Below are 27,706 nucleotides of genomic sequence, written 5' to 3'. Positions count from 1 at the left end.
TGTCATCAACACAACGGCAACGTAAGCTATTGTGCACTTTTCAACAGATTGGCCGGCCATACGCCGATGTTACGGCCATGGCTATCTATCAGCTCGTAGGACGATGACCCGTGCCGAGCGGATACCGTACAAGGTAAATACTGAGCCCCAAGTTTGGCATTGTAAAACTCACTGGCGTTTGACAACTTGGTGTTCTTTTTGTAAACTGTTTCACCAATAGCAAATGGCTTAGCAGGTCGACGGTTTCGTAAATTGTATGTTTTGGAAATAGCATTGTGAACTTTTTGCAGATTTTTGTGCACCAGGTCGTACAACTTGGGATGCTGTGCCCTAACTCGTGCTACTCTTTCTCGCAAAGATGATTCTTCCTCATTTTCGAAGCGTGAATGGTCAGTTCCTTTGAGAATGATTTCCTCCCCTTTGGCTACGCGAAACGGAGTGTAACCCGTTGCCGAATGAATCGTGGAGTTAATAACCACTTCGATCTCGGACAATCGAGAATCCCAAGACCTTTGATTATCTCGAGCGTATGAACGTATCGCTGTATTAATCACACGATTCACTCGTTCAACAGGGTTCGCTTGCGAATGGTATCGCGAAGTAAACCACTGTTGAATTTCAAATCGATTCATAAGATCGCGGAAGTCATGGGACGTAAAGGTAGTGGCGTTATCGGTTAGGACGATGGCCGGTACCGAATTTCGGTAGAACCAGTGGTCTACCAGTACAGAGATAAGAGATTTCGAAGAAAGTTTGGGAAAAGCATGAAGTTGGACCCATTTGGTAAACAGATCCAGCGTAACCAGGATATATTGTTTTCCACTGGTAGTCCTTGGGAGGGGCCCGATAAAATCAAGCGCAATTATTTGCCAGGGACGGCAGGCTTCTCGCATTTCTCCCATTAGTGGGGTCGTAGAGCAATTAGGAGGTTTGATTTGCTTACATTCGGTACATCTTCGAATGTATTCTCGAACGTCCCGGAACATGTTGGGCCAGAAAAACTTTTGGCGGATTTTCCCAACCGTTTTATCTACCCCAATATGCAGCATCTGATCATGATTAGCTTGAATAATCGCCTTACGCGATTCTGGACTTGGGACAACTTTCCAATCAAAACGATGATCAGCGAAGTCATCGTTGAACACATATTTAAAAAGTTGCCCCTCTTGAATACGAAAATCAGGGTATTCTTCAGGGGACTCCTCAACCTGTTTGATAAGCGAGTTGTACCAATCAGAGTCAGATACCTTGGATATGGCCATCACACTCCTTGAAAGGGCGTCGGGCACGACATTGTCCTTTCCTCGGCGGTGAATGATGGTCATGTCATACATTTGGAGTGCTAAACTCCACCGGCTGAGACGGGACGACGTTCTCCACTTTGATCGCATTATGAACGTTAATGCTGATGAATCCGTCACCAGGACAAAGTGACTACCTTCCAGATAGCCCCTGAAATGATCGATCGAAAGCAGAGCGGCCAACCCCTCTTTCTCTGTGGCGTGATATGACCGTTCCGGAGTTGTGAGCTTTTTGGAATAGTATTCCACCACCCGCTCTTGCCCGTCTACCCTCTGTGTGAGTACCCCGGCAACGGCCTGATCACTAGCGTCCGTGTGGACGATGAACTCATGATCGAAATCAGGGCTGGTCAAAATTGGGGCGGTTATTAATTTCTCTTTTATGCTCTGGAAAGCTTCCTCGGCTTCGGGAGTCCATTTCAGAGTCTTCGATTTAGTTTTAAGAAGCTCTGAAAGAGCAGAGGTAGTCCGACTATAGTCATCGATGAATCTCCGATAATAGTTGGACATACCTAGAAACCGACGGAGTTTTGTGATCGACGATGGCCGTTCGTACTCCACTATAGGCCGAATCTTCTCGGGATTTACCCGCAATCCCTGGGAAGACAGGATACAGCCGAGAAACGGGATTTCTTCCAGGCAGAAGTGGGACTTCTCCAACTTAATGGATAAGTTGGCCTCCCGTAAACGTCTCGCAATCTCTTCGAGCAACCGTACGTGTTCTTCGAATGTCTCTGTCACTATAACGATGTCGTCTAAGTAGACAAAGACATTCGGTTCCAGTGCACCCTGACCTAACACCCGGTTCATCAATCTGGCCAATGTAGCCGGGCTATTGACTAAACCGAATGGTAGGCGGGTGAACTGGAACATCCCCTTCCCTTGCACACTGAACGAACAATACTTGCGCGATTCTCGCGCGAGTGGAATTTGCAAGAATGCCTCCGAGAGGTCGATAGTCGTCAAGTAACGCGCTCGGGGAAGGCGGCTAAGTATTCGTCCAGGGTGCGGAAGGGGATAAGCGTCACGTACGGTTCGCTCGTTGAGTTTGCGAGCGTCCAGACAGAGACGAATTGCCCCAGATTGTTTCCGGATGGGAACCATATTGAGGGACCAGTCGGAATTGGATTCCTCTATGATCCCTCGTTCTAGTAGTCTATCCAGCTCAACGAATAATCCCTCTTGAATTTTCGGAGCAATCGGATAGGGGTACAACCGAACAGGCTTGGAATCCTTAAATTCCTCCTTTAGCAAGATCGTATGTTCACACAGGTGGGTAGTGTCTAGGGTTTCTCCTGTCGCGGCTTTGAACAGCTTTTTGGTCTTCTCTATGACCTCCTGCTGTTCAGAAGTGAGAGTTTCTCTCCGGGGTTCTGGAGACGGATGGATTTCCGATGATATTGTGGCAATGGAAGCCATAGCGGGATAAATTCCAAAAACTCGCCAAAAGTCCATGCCACAGATACATGGTTTGGTCAATTCCGGTGCCACTAAGGTAGACAGTACTCGGGTCTTCCCATTGAAGGTGAATGGCATGAAAACCTCTCCGAGAATTTGTAACTGAGATCCATCGGCCGTTTGAAGTTCGACTCGGTCAGTAGGGTCTCTGACCTGAATACGCCGGAATTTGTCAAACAGGGACTGATTTATGAAGGTCAAATTGCTCCCACAATCTAGGAGAGCTGTGACTTCTACATCGAATATTTTAATGTTAACGTGGGGCCGATCATCTTGGAAGTTGTTAAGGGTAATTTTGTGTATTTGAGATGAAGTCGCTTCTTCAACTGTTTCATCCGAACCGGTTTCGTAAAAACGGCCTAGTTCGGATAGCCAGTTGAAAAATTCGTTCTCATCCTGCGCTTGAGGAAGTTCCAGCGGCTTTAGGACTTCCGCATCTGGTTTTTTAGACAATATGGACACGTTTTCCGCGTAAAGCCCTTGAAGGCACAAGCGTCGCAGAATACTCTGCGAGGAATCGGGCAATCTGAAAGGTCATGCTCTTCTCCGCAGTTGAAACATTCGCCCTCTTCAGGGGGTGAATAATTCGCAACCATTTTCAAGAGAGCGCTGGGTTGGCTTGGACCAGGCAGAGCCTCTTTTGGCGAGGAAGAAGTCTTCGTCCCTTTCTCCGACGGTCTGAGCTCCACCTTCTGATTTGATGGTTTGAAAGACGTACCATTAGCGTTGCTGGCGCTTGGCTTGGACGACTTTTGCGGGGGATTTGAACCTTTGCCCGAATGTGGTGGATTGCTCCGAGAGTAGAATGTTCTCGTCCCGGACTGTCCACTGTTCCCCGTAGAAATAACGCAGGTTTCCCTCTTAGGTGTACCAAACACCTTCGAAAATGCAGAGAAGTCAGTAGCATCTAACTCTTTGCCAATGGTAACAAGGTCTTTCAAGGTTCGGATATTCCTGCCAACCAGAGATTTACGGCAGTCGTACCGTAAGTTCGTTTTGAGAACTTCGACCTTTTCACTCTCCGGCATCACTTGATTCATTGCCTGGAAGAGTTTCTCGACCTGCAGGTAGTATTGCTGGAATGATTCCCCCTTTTGTTGTCGTGTTTGATAAATTTTCGTACGCAATACCGAATCCAGATCTGGATGTCTGAATTCGTTCTTGAGTTCGTAGACCAGATGCTCCCACCCATGTAGGGAATTCCTACTTCGACACGCTGTATACCAGCTAAGAGCTGCGCCGTCGAACAAGTGAATCGCCGAATCAAACAAATCATCGGCTGAGGCATGTTCCGAAATGGCAAGCTGTTGGACGTGCGAAAGAAAGTCGTTCAGCCCAAGACCTTGATCGTTTCCCGAGTAGCGTTTAATTTTCCACTGGGAAACGGGCGTAACTTTTCGATGTGGAGCGACCGGGTATGGTTGGGGTACAAACTGAATAGTCGGAGCTGCCCGAGTTGGCTCGGGCTGTCTACTTGGTACATCCTCACCCACCGTAGACGTAAACGATAGGTCGTCCAGCCTTCGTTGAAAAGAACTATTCAACACTTCTGCCCCAACCAAAGTCGACTCCGGAAAAGCCGCACTTCTCTTTGTTGGTGGATTGGGTACCGGAGTAGGCCTAGTACCACTCTCAAAATCTGCCCAATTTACTCGCGGAGCTGAAGGAGCTACCTCGGGTTGTACCGGGGGTTCGAAAAACGGGTTTGTGCTATTAAGTTTCGGAACCGGAGTTGGAGAACGAGATTTCTTTATTTCCTCCTTAAGACCACTGATCTGGGTAGACAAGGCCTTAAACAAGCTCCCAATATCTGTCATGGCCTGGTTAAATTTCTCCTCAGTCACGTATTTGACCTGTTCGGTTTGTTTAGGAATCGCCCCTGTAGGTCTGCTTGTTCCTGAAGCGGATGAAGGTGGCTCTACAGTTCCTCCAGCTGCTTCATCCAAGAGGCCAGACCCATCGTCGGTATCTGGGTCAGATGTTGCAAAAAATACATCATCTGACCAAAAGTGCTCTGAAAACAGGTCGAGAACACTTCGAAATGCCTCGCCGGCTTGTAAGCGTAGCTCACCGGTCGAATGATTTTTAATGACGGCGAGGCGATGGCCCAAGTGCAACAATCGGGCTTGGAAAACATTTTTAGTTTGCGTAGTCAAGGGCTGTGAAAGTTTCTGCTCAATGTTTCTGAAAATGTGCTTGCACGCATCAAGATCAACCTCAGGGTCTTGATCGTAATGAATAATAAATTCATGACCTTCTCGTTCATCTTTAAGGATCTGTTTCAATCTCCTCCGACGCTTACACCGCGATTCGTCGTCCGCGATTACGACATTACGAAGAAACAGCTCGTAATCGAGCTCCCCGGGTGACAGGTGGTCTACCCGCATACCACGATAAAGGACGCTGAAGTCCGGACCTGATACGGAAACGCGCGGCGGCATACTTACGGCGATCGCAGTTGATTGATAACGTGAAGAGAAGGATCAAATTTATCTACACGGACGAAAATAATCGTCGGTATCGGGCACTCAGATGCACAAAAATGTTTAGAACCGTTTGAACGAGCCTGGCAATCGACAGTGACAAAACTTTTCTACCCGCGTTGCTTTCACAAAGTTGAATTTCGCTTTTGAGTTTCACCAGAGTGCATAATGAATTTGTCTATATGTTTCTCCTTCAAGAGCGACCAGAGTGGATATTTTTAAGAAATGCTAATTCTTGAAAACCCCCCCCAACGCTAGTGAGAAAAAAATATTCTAATGGGAATATTTTTTTCCTCCTAGGAACCACTGATGGTTTTTTTTTCGTTGGGCGCCAATGAAACTGAATTTGACCCCGGGAGTTCCATGCGCCGTCCCAGACGGGGACGGGCCAAAGCCCCAAGCGGCTGGTCTAGAGCCAGCGGCCGCTTCCGGGGTGGGCACTCAAGGCCTCTTCTGACTCCCGGGTCCCAGGGCGTTTCCGATGGGGGAGCTTTCGGTGGGGTCGGTCCTAAAAAAATGGATTAGAATTACCTTTTAACAAATTTATTCTTCCTTGAGTGGCGTCGAGCAGCTGGAGGTGGTGCACTGCACAGGCCCACGTGTCACGTCGGATTCCGGTCGGGTCGCCGGCGGAAGTAACGGGTGGTCGGGGGGGGGGAGGTCGGAGATCGTCCGCGCCACAGTCGGCGTCCAGGTAGCGGCCAATTCCGGCGGTCTCGATGGCCTTCAGGCGTGTTGGCAGCAGGTGCACCGCTCAGCGGTATCGCTTTGACGAGAGGGATCCGCAGTCAACAATCGGCGTCCAGGTAGCGGCCGAAACTTGGTTAGTCCTCGAAGGTGGCCGGAAAGCGGAAATCGGCTTCGTTCACGAGGCCAGGGATACACCCGTCGGGGCTGGCCGGCGCACGGCCGTAGGCTTGAGTCACTCCGGCAGATGGGCGAGGAGTTCGAAGAAGGACCGAGGGCTGGCGGGCCGTTGCGGGCCACGTGGGTTTCACGATGCTGTCCCACGCGGGTGTGCCTGTCACTGACCGGCGGAGAAACACTTGGCCAGAAACCTCGGTCTTCAGATTCGGGCGGGTTCGCCCTCCAAGGCTTGAAAATTCGGACGGGAAGTGTTGATTTCGGCGGGATTCCGTCGCAGGAGAATTGTAGCTGTCGGACCGGCTCGGGGCCTCCGCGGGTTGTCGTAGAGGTGGTGCGGGCCGTTACCAGCACGTCAGCACGGTGCCAAGTCTTGGGGCGTCAAATACCCAGACTTCCGATGAACAGCCGAGAAAAAGGATGGCACTGATGCACAATCGGAACAAATACTCCTTCCACAACTTCTTAAACGTGCAAAAATCGCTCTCGCACACCTCAAAACATGTTAAATGACACTCGCTAAAAAGACACTTCTTACTTCTGGGCAAGCCACAAAAGACTGATCCCGATCATCCGTCGTGCCCTATCTCGTAGCCCATCGCTCGATATTCTCTCCGAGACTCGCCGTGCTTCCGCCCACATCGCTGCCCACTTCAGACGGTTCGCGAAACTCACCACCCTTTCCGCGCGTATTGGCGCACGGTTTCGCGCGTTGGGCCGACACGCACGACGCCCACTCATTTAAACTGATCGTTGACTCGCTATATAATATTTTTCCCTACAGTCCCCCACCATAAATAATAACTCAAAGTTACCGTATGGTAACAAATTCCTCTAGAAATTCCTTTGGGAATTTCTCCAGAATTTTTTTCGGGAATATTCCTCCAATGATTTCTCCAGGAATTCCTTCACGATTTCCTCCATGAATTTCATCGGATATCCTCCAGGAGTTGCCTCGGAGATTCCTCCAGGAATTTGTTCGAGAATTCCTCCGGTGAATTCTCTAGAATTCCTTCGGGGATCAGTGCAAGAATTCCTTCAGAAAATTCTTCGGGAACTCCTCCAGAAATTCCGTCAGGCATTCCTCCAAGAATTTCTTTGGGAATTCCTCCAGGAATTTCTTCGGGAATTCCTCCAGGAATTCTTTGGGAATTCCTCCACGAATTTCTTCGGGAATTCCTATAACAATTTCTTCGGGAATTCGTCCAGGAATGTCTTTGGAAGTTTATCCATGAATTTCTTCGAAAATAATTCCACGAATTTCCTTGGGATTGCTTCGGGATTCCTGCAGAAATTGCTTAGGGGATTCCTCCAGGATTTTATTCGAGAATTTTTCTACTGTAATTTTTTCGGGTATATCTCCAGATGTTTTCTCGGGAATATTCCTCTAGGAATTCCTTTGGGGGTACCTCCAAGAATCTCTTCGGGGATTCCTCCAAGAATTTGTTCGGAAATTCCTCCCGCAATTTCTTCGGGGATTCCTCCAGAAATATCTTCGGAAATTTCATCAATAATTTCTAAGGAAATTCCTTAAGGAATTTCTTTGGAAATGCCTCCAGGATTTTCTTTGGGAATTCTTCCAGCAATTTCTTCGTAAATTTATCCAGGAATTGTTTCGAGGATTGCTCCAGGAATTCCTTTGGAAATTCTTCCAGGAATTCCTTCGGGAATTCCTCCAAAAATTTGTTCGTAAATTCTTCCAAGAATTTCTTCGGGAATTTCTCTGAGAATTTCTAACTTACTTCAGGAATTACTCCCGGAATTTCCTTGGAAATTCCCCCAGGAATTGCGTCGGGAACTGTTTCGGGGATCCTTCCAAAAATTTCTTCGGACATTCTTCCAGAAATTCTTCGGAAATTCCTTCATTAATTTTTTCGGGAATTCCTCCAGGAATTTCTTCAGGAATTCCTTCAGGAATTTCTTCGGAAAATGCTCCAGCAATTTCTTCGGAAGTTCCTTCAGGAAATTGGTTGGAAATTCCTCCAAGAATTTCTTTGGAAATTCCTTCAGAAATTTCTTTGCGGATTCCTCCAGAATTTTATTCGGGAATGCCTCTCGCAATTTCTTCGGAAATTCATCCAGGAATTGCTTCGGGGATTCCTCCAGGAATTCCTTTGGGGGTTTTTCCAGAAATTCCTTCTGGAATTTCTCCAAGAATTTGTTCGTAAATTCCTTCAGGATATTCTTCGGGAATTCCACCAAGAATTTCTTCGGGAATTCCTCTGGGAATTTTTAAGGAACTTCCTCCATAAATTTCTTCGGGAATTCCTGCAGAAATTTCTTCGGGAATATTCCTCAAGGAATTCCTTCGGGTATTCCTTGGAAATTTCTCTATGAATTGCTTCGGGAATTCTTCCGGGTATTGTTTTGGGGATTCGTTCAAGAATTCCTTCGGACATTCCTCCAAGAATTTCTTCGGGGATTCCTCCAGAAATTCTTCAGAAATTGCTTCAGTAATATCTTCAGAAATTCCTTCAGGAATTTCTTCGAAAATTCATTTAGGAATTTCTTCGGAAATTCCTTCATCAATTTTTTCGGGAATTCCTCCAGGAATTTCTTCGGGAATTCCTTCAGGAGTTTCTTCGGAAAATGCTCCAGGAATTTCTTCGGAAATTCTTACAGGAATTTTCAAAGAAATTTCTGTACGAATTTCCGAGGAAAACTCCTTCAGGAAATTTGTTGGAAATTCCTCCAGGAATTTCTTTGGAAATTCCTTCAGAAATTTCTTTGCGGATTCCTCCAGAATTTTATTCGGGAATGCCTCTCGCAATCTCTTCGGAAATTTATCCAGGAGTTGCTTCGGGGATTCCTCCAGGAATTCTTTTGGGGATTTTTCCAGAAATTCCTTCGGGAATTTCTCCAAGAATTTGTTCGTAAATTCCTCCAGGATATTCTTCGGGAATTCCTCCAAGAATTGCTTCGGGAATTCCTCCAGGAGTTTTTAAGGAACTTCCTTCATAAATTTCTTCGGGAATTCCTGCAGAAATTTCTTCGGTAATATTCCTCAAGGAATTCCTTCGGGTATTCCTTGGAAATTTCTCTATGAATTGCTTCGGGAACTCCTCCGGGAATTGATTCGGGGATTCGTTCAAGAATTCCTTCGGACATTCCTCCAAGAATTTCTTCGGGGATTCCTCCAGAAATTCTTCAGAAATTGCTCCAGTAATATCTTTGGAAATTCCTTCAGGAATTTCATCGAAAATTCGTTTAGGAATTTCTTCGGAATTACTTTATTTTTTCGGGAATTCTTCCAGGAATTTCTTCGAAGACTCCACCAAGAATTTCTTCAGAAATTGCTCCAGGAATTTCTTCGGAAATTCTTTCAGGAATTTCTTTAGGAATTCCTCTAGGACTACTTCGAGGATTCTTCCAGGAATTATTTCTAGAAATTCTTCCGGAGATTCCTCTAGAAATTCTTGAGAGATTCCCTCCAGAAATTCTTTCCAAAATTCTCAGGAGGAATACTTTCAGTATTTTGTTTTCGGGAATTCCTTCACAATTTTTTCTGGTTATTCCTTCAAAAATTTCTCAGGAAATTCTTCCAGAAATTTGATTGCAAATTCTTAATGAAATATATGGCAATACATCCATACATTCCTCCAGTAATACCTCCAGAAAATCCTCCAAAAATTCTTCCACAAATTCTGCCGTGAATTTCTCTAGAAAGTCCTCGAGGAATTCACCCAAAATTTCTTCTGGAAACTGTTCCTGATTTTGTTTTCAGAAATTCTTCCGGGAATTCTGAAATTTCTCCAGAAATTCCTCCAGGAATTTCTCCAGAAATTCCTACAGGAATTTGTCCAAAATGTCCTTTGGGAAATTTCTCCACAAATTCTTCCGAATAAATTCTTTCGGTAATTTCTTAGAATTCAGATATGCTTCCCCAGTGAAATTTTCCCAGCGAAACCTTGTGTAATTCCTTCAGGGAATCCTAAATAATTTCCCTCAAGGATGATCCAAGACATTCCCACACATAATCCTTAAGAAATTCCCTCAGGGATCACTTAAGACATTTCCTAAGAGAATCCTCCAGAAATTTCCACAGAGTGTACTGAAAAAAAAATTTGCTCAAGCAATGCCCTCAAAGAATCGTCAAGGAGTTCCTTCAGTGGACCCTCAAGAAATTTTCTCAAAGAATTTAAAAGAAATTCTCTTAAGTTTAAAAGGAATCGCTCAAGAAACTTCAGCAGGGATCCTCAAAAAAATCCTCAAGAAATTTCCTTATGGATTACTTAAGGAATTCCTCAAGTACATCAGAACATCCTCAAGGCTTTCCTTCAGGGATAACTAAAAAAAATCGCAGCGGTTGCTTGAGAAATTTCATGTGGGATTTCTTGGCAAATTTTCTCAGAGGAATTACCCCAGGAATCCCCAAGAAATTTCCTCAAGAATGGCTTCTGGAGGAATCATTAAAAGAATATTTAGAGGAACCCTCTAAGGATTTCCAGGAGCAATTCCTTGAAACAATACTTGAGAAATTTCCGAAGCAATTCCTGAAGGAATTTAAAAAAAAAATCCTGTAGGAATTTCCGAAGAAATTCCTGGAGGAATCCCCGAAGAAATTCTTGGACGAGTTCCCGAAGGAATTCCTGGAGCTTAACCCGAAGCAATTCGTGCTGGAATCCCCGAAAGAATTTCTGGAGGAATCCCTGAAAAAAAAAAATCTTGGAGGAGTCCTCGAACGAATTCCTGAAGGAATTCCCGATGCAATTCCTGGATGAATTTCCGAAGAAATTGCGAGAGGCATTCCCGAATAAAATTCTGGAGGAATCCGCAAAGAAATTTCTGAAGGAATTTCCAAAGAAATTCTTGGAGGAATTTCCAACAAATTTCCTGAAGGAATTTTCTGGAGGTATCATCGAAGAAATTCTTGAAGGAGTCCCCGAAGGAACTCCTGGAGGAATCCCCGAAGCAATTCTTGGTGGATCCCCGAAGGGATTCGCGAAAGAATTCCTGGGGGAAATTCTTGAAAAAATCGCCTAAGAAATTCCTGGAGGATTCACCGAAGAATTTACTGGAAGAATCCCCGAAGGAATTTCTGGAATCATCGAAGAAATTATTGGAGAAGTTCCCGAAGTAACTCCTGGAGGAATCCCCGAAGCAATTCCTGGTGGAATCCTCGAAGAGATTCCTGGAGGAATCTCCAAAAGAATTCCTGGAGGAAATTCCTTTAAGAATCCCCGAAGAAATTCCTGGGAGAATCCCAAAAGGAATTCCTGGAAGAATCTCCGAAGGAATTCCTGGAGGATTTCCCGAAGAAAGTCCTGGAGGAATTCCCGAGAAAATTCATGGAAGAATCCCAGATGAAGTTCCTGGAGGAATCCCCGAAGAAATTCTTGGAGGAGTCGCCAAAGGAACTCCTTGAGGAATCCCCGAAGCAATTTCTGGGTGGAATCCGCGAAAGAATTTCTGGAAGAATCCCCTAAGAAATTCCTAGAAGAATCCCCAAAGAATTTCCAGAATGAATTTCCAAAAGAATTTGTGGAGGAATCATCGAAGAAATTCTTGGAGGAGTCCTCAAATTTATTCCTGGAAGGAATTTGGGGAAGAATCGCCGAAAAAATTCTTCAGTGAGTCCTCGAAGGAATTCCTGGAGGAATCCCCGAAGCAATTCCTGATGGAATACCCGAAGGAATTTATAGAGGAATCCCTTAAGAAATTCTTGGACGAGTTCCCCAAGGAATTCCTGGTGAAATACCCGAAAAAAAATCTGGAGGAATCCCTAAGAAAATTTTGGAGAAGTCCCGTAAGGAATTCCTGGTGGAATCCCTGAAAGAATTTCTGAACGAATCCCCGAAGAAATTCTCGAAGGAGTCCCCGAAGGAACTCCGGAGGGGTCCTCGAAGCAATTTCTGGTGGAATCCCCAAAGAAATTCCTGGAAGAATTCCCCCAGAAAACTCCTGGAAGAATTCCCGAATAAATTCCTGCAGGAATCCCCAAAGGAAATTCCTGGAGGAATCTCCGAAGGAATTCCTGGAGGAATCTCCGAAGGAATTCCTGGAGGAATCTCCGAAGGAATTTCTGGAGAAATCCTCGGCGGTAGCCCCGGAGTTCCTGGAAAAATCTGTGAAAAAAATCCTGGAGGAATCTTTAAACGAATTCGTAGAGAAAACCCCGAAATATTTTCTGAAGGAATATACGAAAGAATTCCTAAAGGAATCCCCGAAGGAATTCCTGGAGTAATCCCCGAAGGCATTTGTCTAGGAATCCCCAAAGGAATTACTGAAGGAAATCCTAGAAGAGTTACCAAAGGAGTTCCTAGAAGATTCAATGGAAGAATTACTGGGGGAATTTCTTGGGGAATTCCTGAGAGAATTTGCGGAGGAATCCCTGAGGAATTCTCGGAGAAATCTTTGGGGGAAATTTCTCAGGAACTTCTCCTGGCATTTCCCATTATATCCGTTTGAGAATGTCCCCAGGTATCCTATCTGGAATTTCTCCAAGAATTCTTTAAGAAATTTTCTCAGGAATTTTCCCTGAAATGTCTTCGAAAGTTCCCAAGAGATTCCCTCTGGCATTTTCCTCAGATACCCATTAAAAATGCTCCCAGGAATTCTTTCAAGAATTTTCCCTAAAGTTATTTCTGAAAGTTCCCCAGGAATTTCTCTAGGAACTTTCCCAGGAATTTTTCCAGAAATTTTCTTAGAAACTTCTTCAGAAAATTCCCCAGTGGTTCCTCCAGAAATTTTCCCAGGAATTTTCCAAGTATTTCCATTAGCAATTAAAAAAAACAACTTTGCTAAATTCACCAGGAAATCTTTCAGGGCTTCCTTAGGAATTCCTCCAGGAAATTTCCCAAAAAAATTCTCCGGGAGTTTCCCCAGAAATTTCTTCAAGAATACCTCAGATATTCCTCCAGGAATTTCCCCAGGAGTTCCATTAGAAAATGTCCTCAAGAATTCTTTCAGAAATTTCTTCAGAAATTTCTATAGAAAACTCTCCAGGAATTTCTTAATGAAAATTCTCCAAGAATTCTTTCAAAAAATTGCACAAGAATTCATCCAGGAAATTTCCCAGGAATTTCTCCTGAAATTTCTTCATAAATTTCCACAGGAATACCTTCAGAATTTTTCTCCGGAAATACTTAAGAAAATTTCCCAGGAATTCCTGCAGGAGTTTCCCTAGAAAATCCTTTACGAGTTCTCCAGAAATTCCTTCAGGATTTTTTTCAGTATTTCTATTAGAAAATGTCACCAGGAATTCTTTCAGCAATTTCCCCAGGAATGTCTCTAAGATGCCCCTACAAGAATTCCCTAAGATATTTCCCCAGAAATTCTTCCTAGAATTATTTCTGAGATTCCTCCTGGAATTCCTTTTGGGATTCCACGTTGAACTCTGTTTTAAATTCTTCCATACTCCTGGAATTCCCTTTGGATATCCTCTAGGAATTCCTTCTGGAATCCATTCAGAAGCTCCTTCTGGGATTCCTCCAGGAATTCCTTCATGAATTTCTTCATGCATCTTTGCAATGATTCCAGGAATTCTTTCCATGTTCTTCCAGAAGTTCGTTGAGGGATTTTTTTTGATACATTCCTCCTGAAACTCTTCCAAGGGTGCTACCAGGAATTTCTCCAAGGACTTCTCTGGATTGATTGATTTGTTTTTATTATAGAGACTTTCAGCCCTTGGCATACTACTTCTCTGGAAATTCCTTCATGGAATCCTCTTAAACAGCACGTGGCAATTTCTTCAAGGCTTCTTCCAGACATTCACCTGTGAATCAAGCAGAATTTTCTTCAAGATTTTTTTCAAATGGTACAATGAATGGTAGAACTTATCATGCATCTTCCTGGATTTTTTTATGCATTCCTCTTGAATTTATTTAAGAACTCTAGAATCCTAAAAGAAAGTTGTTGAAAATCCTTTAGAAATAATCCTGAAAGAATCATTGAAAAAACCTCCACAGGAATCTTTTATTAAGCTACTTTATTACCTAACTTTTTTTGTACTCAGATTTTTTAACTATATGTTATAGTTTTTCAAAAATTGAACAGAAATCTTCAAATGCCGCTTAAAGCCATTTTGGAAGAATTCCCAGCAGAGCAAGTCTTGTAAGAACAACTGATAGGTTTTGAAATTGCCGAATAATTCATTCAGTACAAATTAAAAAAAAATAATGAATTTGAAAAAAATCCAAAGAAATTAAAAAAAAATGCTCAAGAAATTTCTTGAAAGAAAAATCGCAATGAGTAGGCAAAAATACCAAAGACAATTTCCAGTGGTATTGCCGAATCACATCCCAAATAAACTACCGGAGGACTGTAAAAAAGAATCAAAGAAGGATTTCATAACGGAATAGCTGACGGAATTTCCAAAAGAATTACCAAAAAATTCCCAGAAGGATTTCCGAACGAATTACCGAAGAGATTTAAAGAAAAATTGCCACACAACATTTCTAAGGAATTTTCAAAGTAATTGCTCAAGGAAATCCTAAAGAAAATGCCGAAGGAATTTCCAAAAGAAATTGCCATAAGTATTCCTGAAGGCTATAACATCCGTTCGGCCACAGTTGAACGCTACTTTGATTGTGGGCAGCATCCGACTTAACAAAATACGGACCCAGGTATCAACCTACATTCCAGGATCCAGACTCAAACACCGGATTGGTTTATTACCATTTTTCGATTGATAGATTCTGTAATTAACCTTCCGAGCTAATCAAATTTCTGAAGATACCAAAGATGAAATACTGGCAAAAGTTATCTTGTTTTTCCGCGGATTACATGGCAGCCGCCTGGGCTTCCGGTTAGAAGCAAGCAAAGAAGCAAGGATGAGTTTTGTGGGACATGAGTTAGAAACATGCAGCCGGTTAGTTTTCCAGTACCGGGGAACCATGAAGAGATCAGCAAAGGTTCTTTTTTGTGTGATTTTTGCCTTAAAATTCATTTAACAATAAATTTCTACAATTTAGTTTATTTAACTTGCAGCGTTGAAGAATTGCATCCAAAATTCGTTGTAATGATCTGCATCAATGGTCTTTGACCCGGGCTTTCGGTTTGCCGGGCAGTACTCAGCGTGCTCGTCGGGGAACCGGAATGCTTGCTTGCACCAGGAGGTGAGGCTAGTCAACGTTGCGTCCTACGGGCAGATCGTTGACATTCACCTGGTCGATTCTGCTTTCTGTTAATGACAAATATTCCACGGAATGGAACACCGTTTTCCTCCAGGAGCATGCCGTAGTCACGGGAAGTCTTTACCAACTTGTCGGTCAATTGAGTGCTTCTCAGATGGCCCAGCTTTCCGTGTTGATACGGTGTACGTGATCCAGCCCCGACTATTGAAGTCATAATCGGAGCAGCAGCGGCCATTATGGAATTCATGAGCATCATCTGGGTGGGGTTCAGCATCGTCTGCATCATGACTGTGGAGACGTTGTTATCCGCTGTTCCGCTTTCAGAGTGCATGAGCCTGTTCCTTAACTCATCGGTTACATCACGATGAGATCGGGAATGCGGGATGAGATCGGGATCACGTCGAAAGACGACTGTGAATACGGTACGAATGCGTGATCTCGATCGCCTAGAACTTTGTCGCTCCTGGAATGCCTGCCGTGGAACGATACCGGTTGCCTTCCAAGCGTCGCGGAAAAGGCTGACCAACGTCGTCCTCATCGTCTGACATGGATCGCCTTGCCGATTGGCCTGGGATTTCTAGATCTTAAACGTCTTTTACTTTCCTGAAAAACAGTTTATACTAGCCGTTATCTATGAAATTACAACTACTTCTAACCCGCTCAAAGTAATTGCGATATTTATGATTTTGTTACTCACGTTCTTCACCTCGGTCTGGGAAGTAACTATTCGATGAGGCCAGCTTTCGGCAAATGTGGTTCTCCCGTCTTGAGTAGGGGTTGATGGCCTCTGCACTCGAACCGTCTCCGCTTCAACCTGGGATCTCCTGCCGGATTCTCCACCACCGAAATGTTATTCTCCTCCACTGTAATCTCGTTCATCGGGAATTATGGTGCAGTCTGGCGAATTGGATCTAGAATCCGATTCCGCTGTTTCCATTGCCGGGGCAGTAGATTTTACAATAGGATGACCGCAACTATCCGGATCGCCGCACAAAAAAAAAACAAAAACAAACAGGAGCTTTTCCTTTTCATTTTTTCCCTCTTTCTGACGTTTCTCATCATGCTTGCATTAGTATACGTGTCAGTATTCTTTGCACGCAGCCAGTTTTCATAAATCGGAGATTATATTTTAGTACCCCGAAATCGGCGCACTAAAGTTAATACTCGGATTAAAATCAAAGATAATATCGAATGATGCTTATGAAAATCGAGGATAATACTCGATTGGCGTCTAGTACGCTGTGGAGCTTATCACCATTAGTATTTATTACGGCGTGTGCCAATGATAGGAACCCTGTACCAGTTATGGACACATTTGTTAATTCGGGTTCCACTTCGCACTATTTACATGTATTCCTTATGGATGTTGCCATAACTGGTACACTATGGCGAAATAGGGTGCAAGGAGGCCGAAAAGTTAAGGAAAATGATTTATTTCTACCATAATTTGAGCAAATTGTGAAGTTTGAATGATTGCAATCATCTTTTGTGATCGTGATCTGTTGTTCACGATTTTTTTCTTATTGATTTGTATCTTTAAAGGTTGAAAATCAACTATGGCGAATTTGAGGTACTATAGCCATAACTGGTACATTGAGCCTACTCATGAATGCAAAAATAATCAGATCGAAAGTAATTACATATATCCAAAATAATATAATTCTAGAAAAATAGCTGTTTAATTTATCACATTACACTTTAATTAGAGGGCTGCAAAATGGTGAGACGATGAGGAGCGTCCTCACAAGTTCCAACCTCATGCTTTTAGGGGTAATCGATGATAAAGACCGCCAGCTAAGAGCTGTGTGCTTAGTTGACAGTGCAGCCTGGGCACTAGGAGGAGAAAATCGGGTGCCGGTTCAACACAGACGCTGCGGTGAAGAGGTCCTTCGTCGAGAAGCTGCGGATTTCCCGGAAGGTGGTATCGTAGAAGATGAATGGAGCGCCATCGAGAACGTCTTAATCACCAATGGCGAGAATAATTTGGGTGAGCTATGCATCCGGAGAAAGCAATGGATCACAGATAATACCTGGAGGAAGATAGAGGAGCGGAGAAACGCCAAAGCCGCGATAGAGCAAGCAAAAACACGAGAAGCCAAAGGCGTAGCCCGTCAGCGCTATTCGGTTCTCGAGAAGGAAGGTATACGCTCATGTAGACGGCACAAAAAACGTGGACAGACTCCTTAGCCGACGAAGGAGAGAAAGCCGCAAACAGTGGCGACATCCGTCTTCTCTACGATGTTTCACGTCGCCTCAGAGAGACTAAGATTAGTGGCATCGTAGCAGTGAAAGACACGTCTGGACAGTTATTGACTGGACAGCTGACCAGTGAAACGCTGGTTCGGGCACCTTGGAAGCCCTTTTCAAATGCCGGCCACGTCATCAACACCTTGGCATGATCAGCCAAGGGTTCGACGCATTACTCTATAGATAGATAGATAGATCACTCTGAAGTTCTCACATTTCAAATGCTCGCTTTTCTTGTGAGTGTGGAAGATTACCCCTTCCTTCCACTCCTCCATCTGTTCGGTTACCCAAATCCTAATTATCAACCGGTGCAGACAGCTGGCCAACTTTTCTGAGTCTATTTGATGAGTTCAGCTGCGATACCATCCTTACCAGCTGCTTTGTTGGTTTTGATCTGCTGAATGGCATCCTTAACTTCCCTCAGCGTAGGAGTTGGCTCATTTCCGTCCTCTGTTGCATTGGCGTAGTCGTTCTCTCCGTTGTCGCGATCGCCCGTTCCTACGTCCTTCACGCCATTCAGATGCTCGTTCAAGTGCTGCATCCACCTATCGATCACCTCCGTCCTTATCCAGTAGTTCCATTTCCTCGCACTTCGCTTATTCCAGACGGCGCTGGAACCCCGAAAGAGGCGGGTCTGCTGTTTCCCCTTTTGTTTGTAACGCTCCATGTTCTGCCGGGCTTCTTGCTGCAGCATTATCGCTCGTGCTCTTTCCTCTCCTGCAAAACCGTTCTGCACTCCTTGTCGAAACATTCGTTTCGTCGACTCCTTTCCACGTACCCGATGGTGCTCTCGGCTACGTCGTTGATAGCTGCTTTTACTGTTCTCAAGCAGTCCTCTAGAGGGGCCACATCGAGCTCACCCTCGTATGGCAATACTGCCTCGAGATTCTGCGCGTATGCTGAGGCGACATCGAAGCACATCATAGGGCAGTTTTGTCTTGTTACTGGCTGTTCGAGTCCGTATGAAGTTGATCATCAATATTAACTTCTTTTCTCGATCAGCCTAGATAACTGTGTAGTGTCGGTAGCGATTGTCTCAATTGGCTAAGAATAACACTACGGACCGCCTGTTCCGGTGGTAAGAATCCACCAACAGATGACCCCTCATTCATGGTGTGATGCGGCTTTATGCTTACAGTGCCTAGGAATGAATGGCTAGGGGGGTCTAATAAAAACCTAACCGCTAACGGAGCATGTGGAGTACCAGGGCGTCCTCCACAGTATGTAGCCCTTACTGCGCTACCCGGAGCAATGGTGCAGTGGACCTTGTGTTTCTCCGAGACAATCAGCTGCCCTTCTTTGGTCTCACTTGAGGCTAAATAAGGGCGGGATTATGAAGATGTTGTTAATTAGTTTAAATTTTCACCTATATGGTTTCGCCTTATGCGATTTACTCAGTGTATTCTGTGTATCCTCGCCTTTGGCGTTTTCCAATCGATACCGATTTGGTTTTATAGTTGCTGTTCTTTGTTGTGCTGTTGTTGCGAAGAGTCTAATCTTACCTAGTTTGGGTAGTGGCTACGGTTAGGATAGCTCAGATCAATCTTCAGCATAAAAGAACAGCAACGATCAATCTTTGCAGACTTATGCAAAATGGTACAGCCCAAGTGGCCTTGGTACAAGAACCTTACTTTCGTAAGGGATATTTCTATCTAGGAAACCTTGTGAACCCGGTGTTTGCCACTTTCAAAAAACATGAAATGGCAAACTCGCGTGTCATGCCTCGAGCCTGTGTGCTTGTCAACAACGCAATCTTTGCTACACTCATCTCTGAACTAACCACCAGAGATGTATGTGCTATCACAAGTGATGTATGTATCTGTTGGAAACCTCAACAGGAAATACGTCTATTGTTCTGTGTATTTACCGCATGATGAACCATCCCCTACGGATGCTTTCAAACAAGTCATCGCATACTGCACTTCAATAGGCCTTCCGCTAATTGTTGGTAGTGATGCTAATGATCACCATATCATCTGGGGCAGCTCAGACATTAACTTTAGAGGCTCCAGTTTGATGGAGTACTTAAGTAGTACAGATCTTGCATTACTTAACATAGGCAACCGCCCAACTTTCATGGTATCTGCTAGAGAGGAAGTGTTCGATATAACGCTTTGCTCTAGCAGAATTAGTCACGAGCTGAGCATCGCTATATCTTTTTTGAACATTGAAATGTTACTTCAAACATTGCGTTTCAGGAATCCTCGGTCAACAAACTGGGATCTTTATACTGATTTGGTTGCAGCCAAATTTCATGGATATTCACCATCCATTGACACTCCAAGTGATTTAGATGATGCCGTTGATACTACAACGACCTTCATCATGGATGCTTTTGAAGAAGCATGCCCTCTACGGTCTGTGAAGATCACAAGAGGAACCCCTTGGTGGAACTCTGATCTGGCGAAACTCAGGAAACAATGTAGAAAGAGTTGGAACAGACGACTTACGGCTAGTTCGGAGGCTTTCAGGTCGGCTCGCAAGGCCTAAGGGAAAGCTCTCCGGTCTGCTGAACGATCCGGCTGGAAAAACCTTTGTACAAATCTGTTTTGTTACGACTGTAGGTATTACAACCAGCAGAGGGGGTATTTTCGGCTTTGGCAAGGATAAGGAAGTTCTGGAATGCTTATTCAGCACACACTTCCCTGGATGTGTGGATATTACATCTTCGGATGATCCTGATGTCTTTTCTTGTAGTTATGATTCTTTAGTTTCGGCTCGGAGTATTGTAACTATAGAATCGATTGAGTGGGCTCTTAATAGCTTTGCTCCTTTCAAATCTCCTGGGGCAGATGGGATTTATCCTATTTTGCTTCAGAAGGAATTTGATCATTTCAAACATGTTTTGAAACAACTACTTGTTTGCAGTTTTGCTACAGGGTATATTCCCAAATCCTGGCGGAATATTACTGTGAAGTTTATTCCGAAAGTGGGTCGTGTGTCGTATGAAGAAGCAAAGAGTTTCAGACCTATCAGCTTGACCTCTTTTCTTCTGAAATGCTTAGAACGCATTGTGGATCATCACATCCGTGATGTTCATCTGGCCAATGTGCCTCTTCATGTGAACCAACATGCCTACCAATCTGGTAAGTCCACTGTGATTCTTTTACACAAGGTTGTTTACGATATCGAGAAAGCATTCGCTCAAAAGCAATCTTGTTTGGGTGTTTTCTTAGATATCGAGGGTGCCTTTGACAACGTGCCTTTCGATGCCATATTGGAAGCCGCACGGAGTCATGGTATATCTCCAATGATTTCCAATTGGATTCACCAAATGCTCAGAAACCGATATCTCTTCTCGACATTGCGTCTAGCAGGGATTAGGAAATTGATTGTTTGTGGATGCCCTTAAGGGGGAGTCTTATCACCGCTTTTATGGAATCTCGTAGCAGATACGCTATTGAGGCAACTCAATAATAGCGGTTTTCCTACTTATGGTTTTGCCGACGACTACCTAACATTGTTAGTTGGTATGTGCATCAGCATCCTTTTCGACCTGATGCAAAACGCCCTTCAGGTAGTTGAGGGTTGGTGTCGCCAATATGGCCTTTCGGTTAATCCGAGTAAAACATCTATTGTTCTTTTCACGGAAAGGCGAAACCGTAATGGCGTTCGACCTTTGCGTCTTTTTGATTCTGAAATCGATGTGACTGAACAGGTTAAGTTAGTTGGAGTCATTCTTGATTCCAAGATTTCCTGGACACTTCACATTGTGTTCAGAATCAAGAAAGCTTGTGCCCAAAGGCCATACATTTGGTCGGCGTACTTTTGGTACAACTAGGGGTCTAAAACCCAAGTATATCAAATGGATTTACACAACTGTGGTTCGGCCAATATTGGCTTATGGATGTCTTGTGTGGTTGCAAAAGGGTGAAGTGAGAACGGTCCAATCAAAATTATGCCATCTCCAAAGGATGTGCTTAATGGCGATGTCTGGAGCGTTCTCTTCAACTCCTACGGCAGCGCTCGAAGTTCTCTTTGACGTTGCCCCACTACACATTCATCTCAAACAAGAAACACTTTCTTGCACTTACCGGTTACGGGTACTCGGTCTACTAGAGGAAACTCCTGTGAACCGCACATCAACACACACCTCGTTATTTTCACTTTTGGTGAATTGGGACAAAATTGTCCTTGCTCCAAATGATCTTACAATTGCTTGTAATTTTCCATATAGGACGTTTTCCACGAAATTCCCTTCCCGGGAAGAGTGGAAATCTGGTTATCTGGAAAGAAGTATTTCAGACGGCATCGTATGTTACATTGATGGCTCCCTTCTCGAAGGTCGAGCAGGTGCTGGTGTTTATTCTCGTGAGCTAAGGCTGTATCAGTCTTACTCACTTGGTAGACACTGCACCGTTTTTCAGGCCGAAATCTTTGCTCTTATGTGCGGAGTGCAATCAGCACTTCAGCAGCACGTAATGGGCAAAGTAATATACTTCTGTTCAGATAGCCAGGCTGCTATTAAAGCACTTGCTTCGGCCAACTCCAGGTCGAAGATAGTTATCGCTTGTCGAACTCAAATCGAGGAGCTGAATTCAGCACACGCTGTTCACCTTCTATGGGTACTAGGTCATTCTTCCATCGCTGGAAATGAATTGGCTGATGAGTTAGCTCGCTCTGGAGCATCACATGACTTCATTGGCCCTGAGCCAGCTTTTCCGATATCGAAGTGTTGGATTAAGCTTCAGATTCACACCTGGGCTTTCACTCAACACAGACAATATTGGAATAGTTTGGAGTCATGTCGCCAAACCAAATTGTATAGTGCTGAGCCATCTCTACGGGTGGCGAAGTATCTAACTAATCTGTCTAAGCAGAATTGCAGCATTCTGGTCAAAGCATTTACTGGCCACTGCCGACTCAGCTATCACATGGCGAAGCAAGCAAGCTGATTCATTTGCATGTGATAGCTGTGAATCCGATTATGGAACTTCGTATCATTTGATATGTAACTGTCCAGTTTTCGCGCAACTGCGTTTCCGAGTATTCGGTAAACACTTATTAAGTGCAACTGACTTCAGAAACCTGAATTTTCAGGATATTCTGTTGTTCTTAACCCGCTGTGGTAAAGAGCTATAGTCTCTCTTTCGCTTTATGCGTTATTACAGTGCCCTTTTCAGGGCGCTGTTTGAACCCATTGTGGTACGCTTGTGCATTAGTACCCTCTTCCAGGGTATTTTTCCTATTTCCCTACCTGTCCCTATTCCCATCCAAATCCTTTTTCCTTCCTTTTCCCTCAGGTAGATGATGAAATAGGCTGTTATTTTGGCGATGGCACAAATGTCCCAAATGGAGGATAATGTGCCTCTGGAGCCGACAAAAAAAAAATGGTGTACCCGATCACCGTTACTGTTCCTCATGAATAGTAGTTGACGAGATCCTGGTAGGTGCGATTGATCGTGAATCAAATCGTAGGTTGCTGTGGCAGCCCAACACCACCGGAGCATCTAAATGACTTCGAATTGGCTGATGACATTACTTATCCAGCTCAATGGCGCTCTGATATACAGAGCAAGCTCGATGATTTTCCCAATCGCTCCTCGGCAGCAGGTCTCAGCATAAACGTCATCAAGACCAAATGATTTAATCATTAGATGTAAACACGGTCTACCCTTCCAGCTTTACGGTAGCTGGGAGAATGTTGAAAGCTTCCAATACTTTGGCAGCGAAATGGCGGCCGATTGTGGCACCAAGATCGACATAGGTGCACGGATCTAGAAGGCGGGGACTACTTTTGCGAGTTTAAGACGCTACCGCTCCCGGGTAAATAGGATTCCTATGGTAGAGTAGGGTGGGGCAAAAGTTCGACCCTAGTTGAAAATTCAATATTTTTCAAAAAACCAAAGCAGACATAAATAAACGAATACCGTCTGGTGATTCTACCATCCATGAGCTAAAACTTTGCTGAACAAACTTACGCCAAATGTCTTTTCAATTTTAAGTTACAATACTTTTTGTATAAGTGTCTCTTATTCGAACTCTTGCCCCACCACTGGGGCAAAAGTTCGAATCTAGTGTTTGTGGAATTTCGCTAACCGTAGCACACTATTTTGACACTTTGATAATAGGAATACCTGAACCCAATTAATATTTGATGCTGGAACTGGAATACACTTTAAAGTTCGATCTGGGTTTTACCCAAATCAAGGTTAAATTTACTACACCAAAAATTAGTAGTTTTCCGCTAAATTCAGATAAAACAACTTTTTTTTTCAACTCTGATCGAATTTTCTCACTAATTCCATCATTTTTAGAGATAATATAGACATTTTGCAGAATTTGAGTTTTTTACCTAAAGTTGCCACATGACTCGAACTCTTGCCCCACAATTCGAACTTTTGCCCCGCTATGGGTAAAATATGATTTCCAAATCTTTTTTTGCAAAAAGTTATACTTGCTAAAGCATCTTCAGAATATACCTAGTTACGCCCCAAAATAAAACATCGAATTCGATTTCATTACAATTCCATTCCATGCGTTGGAAGGACCATCGCATATTACAATTTTTTGATCGAAAACCAACATATTATCATAACTTTTCGAAATATTAATCAATTTTCATAATTTTTGGAGTGAAAGACTCTTTTTCAAAAAGGCTTCGAACAACCTTGACACCCGAAAGAAATAATTTAAATTGAGCTCAAAAACTTCAAAAGAAACTCTTGCCCCACTCGAACTTTTGCCCCACTTTACTCTATGACTCAAGGGGCCTGCAACTCTAAACTCTGTAGTATTTCTCGTGTAAGTATAGGGCACCGCATTGTTTTGATTTTATATGGGATTTTGACGTTTCTTGGCCTTGTTGTTTACAAAATTTCTGTAAGAGTGAAAGAGAAGGAGAGAATTTCATGCAGTGCCCTATAGGGCACTGCACGCCGCGGTTGCTAGGGAAAATTCTTTTAAGTCCTTGACGTTTCGTGGCCTTGTTGTTTACGATTTGGACTTAGAAAAATTTTGCTGGTTTTACTGAGGTGCACCCAGGTGGGCAGGGTGGCTTTGATTGAAATTATCAACGCGTGGTTCGTGGGTGGCGGAATGCGCGCGTTCGGGCTCCTACTTGCAAGATTATGAAACCTGGCTTGACTACAGTTACGAAGTTCAGCAATTTGTGAGGCATGATTAGCTGATGTCAGGATGAATCATTGACCACATGGTCACCACTGGCCACTCCGGGAACTTCCGGGATGACCCGAAACAACCTGGAGAACCGGTGATAGGGGTCAATTACGTTTATTTAGCAAAACATGATGAAAAACACCACGGCTCTTTTTTTTTATGATTTTTCGTCAATTCACTTGTGACTGCATAGCAATACTGGCCATGGTTCCCATGTACCACTTCCGAAACTTCCGGGATGCCCTGAAGAACCGACATTAGAGGATAATCATATTCTAACAGAAAAATGTGTCATGCGACGGATCTTCCTTCATGAATTTTCATAGATATGTTTGAGGTTGTATCGATGCTAGACATGGCCCCCATTATTGGCCACTTCTGGAACATCCAGGTACCCCGACGGAAACGACAACAAAAGCTAATTACGATCATACAACAAAACATGTAATGTGACCATCATGATTTTTAATTCCTATGTATGTGGTCGTATCAAAAGTGGCCACACTCTTGGTTGACCATTTCTGAAACTTTCTGGGGCGCCCTGAGGGAACCGATGGCCAGAATCAATTTGGTTCATTCAGCGACGGTTTCATCATGTTTTTCGAGAATATGCTTGTGGTTACTGCTTAAACTTAGAGAATGCCCTCAAGAGACTGATGGCATATCGAACAAACGCGTTCATATGACAAAATGTGGTGTGTAACGCATCTTGACTAGGTCCAGAGAAATATCTGACAGGATAAAATAATGCCTGATGGAACTTCCGAAGGATTCCTTGGCGTAATTCCTGGAGGAATCCCTTTCAAAATGTTTGAAGGCATCCTCAACGGAATTTCTTGAGAAACGTCCATCTGGGAATTCCTCCGGGTTCTCCTCCTCCAATTCCTCCAGGAGTTTCTCTAAGAGTTCATCCTAAATTTTTTCCTTAAGTAAGTATCAGAGTTTCTTCCAAAACTTCTCCGGGAATTTCTTCTGTAATTCCGCACAAAGTCCTTCCTGAAACTCCTCTGGGAGTTTCTTCTTAAGTTCCTCTGGAATTCCCCCCGGCAGTCCCTTTTAAATTACACCAGGAGTTTCACGTAAAATTTCACTGTGAGTTTGTCATAATTTCCCCCGAGAGTTTATGCTGAAATTCTTCCACAGGCAGTTTCTCATGAAATTCCTCCGGGAATTTCCCCAGGAATTCCTACGGAAGATGCTTGTAGAATTTCTTTAGTTCATTCTAGAATATCTCTGGAAGTTCCTTCTGAAATTCCTCCGAGAGTTCATCCTGGAATTCTTCCGGGAGTTCACTCTGAAGTTCACGCGGAAACTCCAACGGTAGCTCGACCTAGAATTTATCTGTGAGTTCGCCATAGTATTCCTTCAGAGTACCATCCGGGAGTTTCCTCCTAGAATTCTTCTTGAAATTCCTCATGGAACTTCCTGGACCCCAAAAATACTTCAGGAGTTTATCACAGAATTGCTCGGATGTTCCTCTTGAAAAACGTCCGGGAGTTCCTTCAGGAAATCTTCCGGAAGTTCCTCTGGAAGTTCGTCCTGCAATTTCTCCTAAAGTTGTTTCTGGAATTCTTTCTGGAAATTCTTCTGGTATTCTTCTAGGAGTATCTCTGGAGTTAAACTGAGAATTCCTCCCAAAATTCCTCCTTTCTTACCGAAATTTCTCTTAAGGGTCACTTTGAAACACCTTCTGAAATTCCCACAGGAGTTGCGCGTGAAATTTCTCATTAAATTTCACAGGGGACTCTACTTTTATTTCTTAGGGGGGTTTGCCTTAGAATATCTCTAGGAGTTTCTCCCAAAACTCTGGGACTTCCTATTGAAATTCCTTCTGGAGTTCCTCCTCCGAACTCACAGATAAATTCTAGGTCGAATTACCGTTGGAGTTTCCGCGTGAACTTCAGAGTGAACTCCCGGAAGAATTCCAGGATGAACTCTCGGAGGAATTTCAGAAGGAACTTCCAGAGATATTCTAGAATGAACTAAAGAAATTCTACAAGCATCTTCCGTAGGAATTCCTGGGGAAATTCCCGGAGGAATTTCATGAGAAACTGCCTGTGGAAGAATTTCAGCATAAACTCTCGGAGGAAATTATGACAAACTCACAGTGAAATTCTACGTGAAACTCCTGGTGTAATTTAAAAGGGACTGCCGGGGGGAATTCCAGAGGAACTTAAGAAGAAACTCCCAGAGGAGTTCCAGGAAGGACTTTGTGCGGAATTACAGAAGAAATTCCCGGAGAAGTTTTGGAAGAAACTCTCATACTTACTTAAGGAAAAAATTTAGGATGAACTCTTAGAGAAACTCCTGGAGGAATTGGAGGAGGAGAACCCGGAGGAATTCCCAGATGGACGTTTCTCAAGAAATTCCGTTGAGGATGCCTTCAAACATTTTGAAAGGGATTCCTCCAGGAATTACGCCAGGGAATCCTTCGGAAGTTCCATCAGGCATTATTTTATCCTGTCAGATATTTCTCTGGACCTAGCCAAGATGCGTTACACACCACATTTTGTCATATGAACGCGTTTGTTCAATATGCCATCAGTCTCTTGGGGGCATTCTCTCAGTTTTAGCAGTAACCACAAGCATATTCTCGAAAAACATGATGAAACCGTCGCTGAATGAACCAAATTGATTCTGGCCATCGGTTCCCTCAGGGCGCCCCAGAAAGTTTCAGAAATGGTCAACCAAGAGTGTGGCCACTTTTGATACGACCACATACATAGGAATTAAAAATCATGATGGTCACATTACATGTTTTGTTGTATGATCGTAATTAGCTTTTGTTGTCGTTTCCGTCGGGGTACCTGGATGTTCCAGAAGTGGCCAATAATGGGGGCCATGTCTAGCATCGATACAACCTCAAACATATCTATGAAAATTCATGAAGGAAGATCCGTCGCATGACACATTTTTCTGTTAGAATATGATTATCCTCTAATGTCGGTTCTTCAGGGCATCCCGGAAGTTTCGGAAGTGGCACATGGGACATGGCCAGTATTGCTATGCAGTCACAAGTGAATTGACGAAAAATCATAAAAAAAAGAGCCGTGGTGTTTTTCATCATGTTTTGCTAAATAAACGTAATTGACCCCGGGTCATCCCGGAAGTTCCCGGAGTGGCCAGTGGTGACCATGTGGTCAATGATTCATCCTGACAT

This window comes from Aedes albopictus, chromosome 3, assembly GCF_035046485.1.
Source record: "Aedes albopictus strain Foshan chromosome 3, AalbF5, whole genome shotgun sequence".
NCBI classification, from domain to species: domain Eukaryota; kingdom Metazoa; phylum Arthropoda; class Insecta; order Diptera; family Culicidae; genus Aedes; species Aedes albopictus.
This window is presented reverse-complemented; position numbering follows the sequence as displayed.